The sequence below is a fragment of the Brassica oleracea genome, chromosome C6 (assembly GCF_000695525.1).
Source record: "Brassica oleracea var. oleracea cultivar TO1000 chromosome C6, BOL, whole genome shotgun sequence".
Lineage (NCBI taxonomy): Eukaryota > Viridiplantae > Streptophyta > Magnoliopsida > Brassicales > Brassicaceae > Brassica > Brassica oleracea.
Window position 1 is genome coordinate 1,385,473 of NC_027753.1, and position 6,717 is coordinate 1,392,189.

A 6,717-nucleotide genomic window follows, 5' to 3' on the forward strand; every position below is an offset into this window, starting at 1 on the left:
AATTCTCCTGATACCGTAGAAACCACGACTGATTTTGCCGGTGACGATGAGGAAGTGAACTATCCCGCAGATGCATTCGGAGCTTCCATGTCCGAATTTTAATGACGATGAGGAAGTGAACTATCCCGCAGATGCATTCGGAGCTTCCTTGTCCGAATTTTAACTTTGATCTGTGAGCGTTTTGACGGGAAGAAGTTTTTCCCTTATCTAGTATTTTGCGGCCGAGTGTGGCCTTAGTTCATATATGTCCGGCCGAGTGTGGCCTTCGAACTTTGTATGGGTCTGTTTTGGCCGTTTTTATCGGGACTGGCCATTGGTGGCTTTGAATCCCTACCGCTATGCGGTTTATATAATGGATGTAAAATTTATGCAATCTTCCAAACTTAAAAATAGTTGTGTAATTTTTTAAAATTTTCTTGACAAAATATAAAATTTTGAAAATAAATATTCAAACACAAAATGATATATTTCAAATTTTACTTTTTTTTTATTCTTACGATCTTTCGGGAAAGTTGATATGAACGGAGAGACATTTTTTAGGATCTCATATCGTTTAGATATCATGTCTTTCAGATGACTGAGACCAATGCGATGGGTTTAGGGCAAGACCTAGGTTTACTCTCGGTTTTAAGGTTATTTACTAAAATAATGTGTTATATGCTACTATATATAAAATGTACTAAAATAATAGGGCTATATTATTTAAACAAAATAGTGTTTTTCCTTAAAAATCCCGCTAAATAATAAAATAATATATGTTAAAGTACATTTTTTAAACACAACATATAAATATAAATTAGGGCAAATCTCCAAAATAGCACATTTCTAAGTTTATATCACAAACGTTTTCGTCCTTGTGCTGGACGTTCGAAGATCAAAAGAGTGATCAAGTTGCGTTTGTTTAAGACGGCTGATGTGTCCGTCGGGGCCAATCGACGAATGGAGTGTAAGATTTTTAGTGGTCGCGTTCGGACAATTTGTTCGTATCGTCTCGATTTTTTAACTTGGCGACGTCTCGCAGTTATTTTGAAGACTATACGTATATTTTCGGTGCTGAAGCGAGATTGTTTTGTGATTTTGGGCCGTACGAGGCTGCTGACAAGAGTATAAACGTTTGTAGATTTTCTATGCGTGTTCTGAGACTTTTGCGTTAATTGAAGCGCAAGTGTCTTAAAAAGGAGCGACGCATATTGTAGTAAAATTTTTTGAAATTTCTAAAAAATTCGATTACAATAACGCATCTTTTCCTATGTGGGAGCATAAAAGTATACGCATCCACTCCCCCCCTTTTTAGAGAGGTGGATAGCTGAACTTGTCTTTGGACGAGCTGCCTACGTACCTCTTTCGAGGATCAAGCCATCTCGTAGTTGTGTTTTATGCCGCGAGCGTTTTCACTCGGCGGTTATCGCCGTGCTGACAGCCTTGATCGTGATGACCGTGGCCGGGTCAGCGTTCTCTTCCGGATGTTCCGGTTGAGTTGTAGTGTCGGCTTCGGACTCATGTTGAGTTTTGACACCCGAAGCGTTTGCGTCAGCAGACGATGTTAAATCGTCTTTTCTTGAAATGTTTTTGGTCGAAGATTTATCAATCTTCGTGTGTTTGTGATTTACCGTTGCAGAGGTCGTTATCTGCCTTAACTTGTGCCCTGCGAGGAAGCACAGTCGCGACTATTTTTCTGACATCCCCAGATAGCTGCGACTCTGTTTGGGGTCGGGAATTTGACACCCAGGTGGTACGTTGATGGAACGGCTTGCATGGTGTTGAGCCATGGGGTTCCCATGATCACATTGTAGATGGCAGGATGATCGACTACCGCAAATTAAACGTTTGTAGATTTTCTATGCGTGTTCTGAGACTTTTGCGTTAATTGAAGCGCAAGTGTCTTAAAAAGGAGCGACGCATATTGTAGTAAAATTTTTTGAAATTTCTAAAAAATTCGATTACAATAACGCATCTTTTCCTATGTGGGAGCATAAAAGTATACGCATCCACTCCCCCCCTTTTTAGAGAGGTGGATAGCTGAACTTGTCTTTGGACGAGCTGCCTACGTACCTCTTTCGAGGATCAAGCCATCTCGTAGTTGTGTTTTATGCCGCGAGCGTTTTCACTCGGCGGTTATCGCCGTGCTGACAGCCTTGATCGTGATGACCGTGGCCGGGTCAGCGTTCTCTTCCGGATGTTCCGGTTGAGTTGTAGTGTCGGCTTCGGACTCATGTTGAGTTTTGACACCCGAAGCGTTTGCGTCAGCAGACGATGTTAAATCGTCTTTTCTTGAAATGTTTTTGGTCGAAGATTTATCAATCTTCGTGTGTTTGTGATTTACCGTTGCAGAGGTCGTTATCTGCCTTAACTTGTGCCCTGCGAGGAAGCACAGTCGCGACTATTTTTCTGACATCCCCAGATAGCTGCGACTCTGTTTGGGGTCGGGAATTTGACACCCAGGTGGTACGTTGATGGAACGGCTTGCATGGTGTTGAGCCATGGGGTTCCCATGATCACATTGTAGATGGCAGGATGATCGACTACCGCAAATTCGACGATTTTTGTGATCTCCTTGGCCATGACTGGTAGATGAATCGACCCGAGGGTCATTAATACTTCGCCTGAAAACCCTGTGAGCGGTTTCGGCGTTGGAGTCACTTCTCCGAGTTTGATGCTCATCTTCTAAAAAATTCGATTACAATAACGCATCTTTTCCTATGTGGGAGCATAAAAGTATACGCATCCACTCCCCCCCTTTTTAGAGAGGTGGATAGCTGAACTTGTCTTTGGACGAGCTGCCTACGTACCTCTTTCGAGGATCAAGCCATCTCGTAGTTGTGTTTTATGCCGCGAGCGTTTTCACTCGGCGGTTATCGCCGTGCTGACAGCCTTGATCGTGATGACCGTGGCCGGGTCAGCGTTCTCTTCCGGATGTTCCGGTTGAGTTGTAGTGTCGGCTTCGGACTCATGTTGAGTTTTGACACCCGAAGCGTTTGCGTAGCGGGAGGATTTTTGTCCGGCTTCGGGGGGCGATCGGTCTCGAGGATGAGATCCAAAGAGAGACGCGGAGAGAGAGAGGCAGAGAGAGAGAGAGCTCAAGCTCCTTTCATGGCGATTTCTGAAATTTGAGATAGAGATGCGAGAGGATACGTTGACGGCAGAGAGGATACGAGAGTGAAGATTTAGGGATTTTAGATTTGTAATTTCAGAAGTTTGTGAGGGGTAAAATCGATATTTTATGATTTTACAACTCCATCTCCAGCCAGATGCTTTCTTTAAGTCCAGCCAGCTGAGTTTTGAAATTAAACCTAGAGTTCTAAAACTCATCCGGATGATCCATCCAAATGGTTTGTACTTTTATTGACTAAACGAACACGACTCTCATCTCCATTCAGATGGATCATCCGGATGGAGAAACGAACAGCCCCGCTATAGATAAACTCTCTGGATCTATTTGATCTTTCGAAATTCACTCGTTTACAATTTTTTTTTAAAGATTATATTTGCAGAGCTTTGTAATGGAACTTCTTCATGCAAAGGACCAATGAAACCTACTAAGAGAATGATTAACCCAGGTGTTTAATTTGGGTTCTATTTAACATTTTTTTTTTGCATTTTTCGGCTCGGCTCTTATATCTCTTATTTAAGAGACGGTTTTTAGCTTTTCTTAGTTAAAAGCTCTAAGGGCATGATTAACACTAAAGGGTTCTTTCTTTTTTTTGTCTGATTTGAAAAAAAAAAAATTAAAAACGATCCAATCGCAGGCCGCCACGTGTCAGTAGGGCCGCAAACAGTACAAGAACCCAATCAAAGTTGCCTCTTGCAGAAGAGGATGAGGAGCTGGTTTTTATCAAAATCGTGGGACCCACTTAAGAACCCACTTAAGAGGCAGGGTTAATGGTGGTATAAGAACCCGGGTTAATGGTCAGATTTTTAATGGGCCGAATTTTGTTGGAAAAGCCCAATATCTTTGAACTCCGAGATGAGTCCATTACTTCAGACAATTGTTTTATGATGCACGTCATAATAATAAAAATATTTACCCAATTACATAATTATTTGTTTGGGTTTGTTCTTGTTTTATGTTTTGTTAAACCTGATTGTTCCTTGTTCTTTATTTTCAGCCATAGTATGTAGTTACGAGTAGTTTTGCTGTTTAAAGCACTCACGACAAGAGTCTCGGACCTGATATGGGGAATACACTACTAAATCAGGGTCCACTCATAATATAAAGGTGTGGCAGGATAACAGGCTGTCCACAACAAAGCAACTCTGCCCAATGGGACCAGTTCCAGAAAACCTCCAGGAGCTAAGGGTCTCGGACCTGATCTCTTCATAATCTGCTGAGTGGAACTCCCGTGCGGTCCAAACCATTCTCCCCGAGTACGAAGAAAAGATCAATCTCCTGGTTCCTAGTGCGCTGGGGATGCAGGATGAGAGGACTTGGCTACCCGAGAAGTCAGGGGAATACACTACTAAATCAGGGTATGCTCTCTCAACACTACACGTCACTCCCTGAACCCCTGAAGATTTCATCTGGAAACAATGCATTTGGAATGTTAAATGTTCCCCAAAGCTCAGGCATTTTTTGTGGAAGATCAAATGTAATGCTCTGTCTGTGGGTGATCTTCTTAAGAAAAGAGGCATGGAGACAGACGGTACCTGCAAGCGATGTGGATATGATGAAACTGTCCTTCATGTCTTTCTCACTTGCCCTTTTGCGAAGAAGGTATGGGACCAAGCCCCTGCTCTGTTCAAGCCAAACCCCTCAGTGGTGAAGTTTGTAACAGAACTGCTCAAACACTGTTTAAAAATGGTAAATCTCCCTCCTTGTGGTCTCTCTCAACCTCTATACCCTTGGATACTGTGGAACCTATGGCTTAGTAGGAATCAAAATTTGTTTGAAGAAAAGAGGTTCTCTGAGATTGAGACTACCACCAAAGCAATCAAAGACTGTCGTGAATGGCAATTGGCTCAGCCCCTTAAGCCTCCGACAACATCAGTAAACCCCCCCCCCCCTCGCGCTCAGAACAGTCATGTTCCCAACCAACATGAATCAAACCGTATGCTTCTCTGATGGAGCTTGGGATACTGCGACTGGTCGGGGAGGAACATGATGGATCATAAAAGACCAGACAGGACTGACGCTACTCCAAGGCTCTGCTCACCGCCGGTGTATCGCATCAGCCTTGGTGGCGGAAGCACTGGCCATGAAAGACTCCATCTCCTCTGCTATTAATGCAGGTTTCAAAGACTTACTCTGTCTCACAGATTGTAAAAGTCTCATTGATCTCATTACAGGAAACTCCTCTGTAACATCTATCCAAGTCATCCTCCACGACATTGGCGTGATGGGTCAATTTTTGGATTCTATTTCCTTTTCTTTTATCCCTCTTATTAGGAATGAAGCTGCTGATAGACTAGCTAAAGCAGCCCTTGTTGTTTATGTTACTGCTCCTTTGGTGTAAAAGAATTTTTCTTTTAATGCAAGTAATGAAAGGTTCGACCAAAAAAAAAAAAAAAGAATAATGGAAATTTCAATTGCCGATGAAAATCTCATCTCTCCCTATTATTTTTTTTTTTATAAAAAATATGTTAATTAGAACTTCATCCCCGTAAAGGGGCAAATCGGAACAAAACAAACAGACGCCGGTGACATAAAGAAACATCAGACTAGGTTACATGAGAGATGACTACAATCTATAACTACAGAACAAAGAAGCAGAGAGGGTCCAAGGCAAGGGAAAGAAGGCTAGGGAAGCTTGTTCCCTCCTCCGGTGAACACCGGTGACTATCAATCCAGTTACCGAAGCTTTTCACAGCGGGGTGTCCAAGCCAGCACCAGATCCGCCACCGGTTTCCTTCAATCAATCATCCACGGAAGTGCCCCGCGGCCTCAACTCGCCGGATCCGAGATCCGACTCTAAAAACCCTAAACGCCGATCCAACGGTTACGACGAGGGGTACAAATCGAGATCGACACGCCGATCCAACGATTATGACGAGGGATAGGATTTCGACGGCAGCGAGGACGAAATCGCGGCGAAGATGGCGGAGGAGACGAAGAAGAAGACGAAATATAGTCAATAGGGATATGATGGTCATTTGAACAAGTTAAATTGTGGGGGAATTAAAAAAAGGTGTATATGTTGTAAGTAAAGAAGAGAAGAGAGGAAATTGGTGTGTATTATTCCATGAGTAATGAGTCCTTTATATAGGATTACAATAGCTTGTGGACAAAGCCACTTGGAGAACAAGTAAAGCTTGGAGAACAAGTATATTTAAGACTTGCCATAATGGCATCACCATAATATTCATAACACTTCTCCATGATGTCCATTATGCGCGTAAGATGTTGTCTCGTTAAAAACCTCACCAGGAAAACTCAATAGGAAAAACCATGGTTAAAGGAAAAAGAGTGCAGCGTGCAATGAAACAGCCAAATATTTACTCGAACGAACTTGTAGGAAACGAACTTCGCCATTCTTCAGTAGTGCATGAGTCTTCATGATCTGACCATTTCTTGGATTCTTTTTATCTCCAAAACTTTAGAACAATGATAGATTTTCATCTCCCAAATTGTAACATTCTCTTTGGGTGTCTATCTTTTGTGTGTTCTTTGTTGCCTCGTTAAAACCTTGTCATGGAAAAACCCAGTGGAATAAAAGCCATGATTAAGAAAAAGACTACAACCTCACATATTTCACATTTCTTCTCCGGAAAGCAATATCTTCA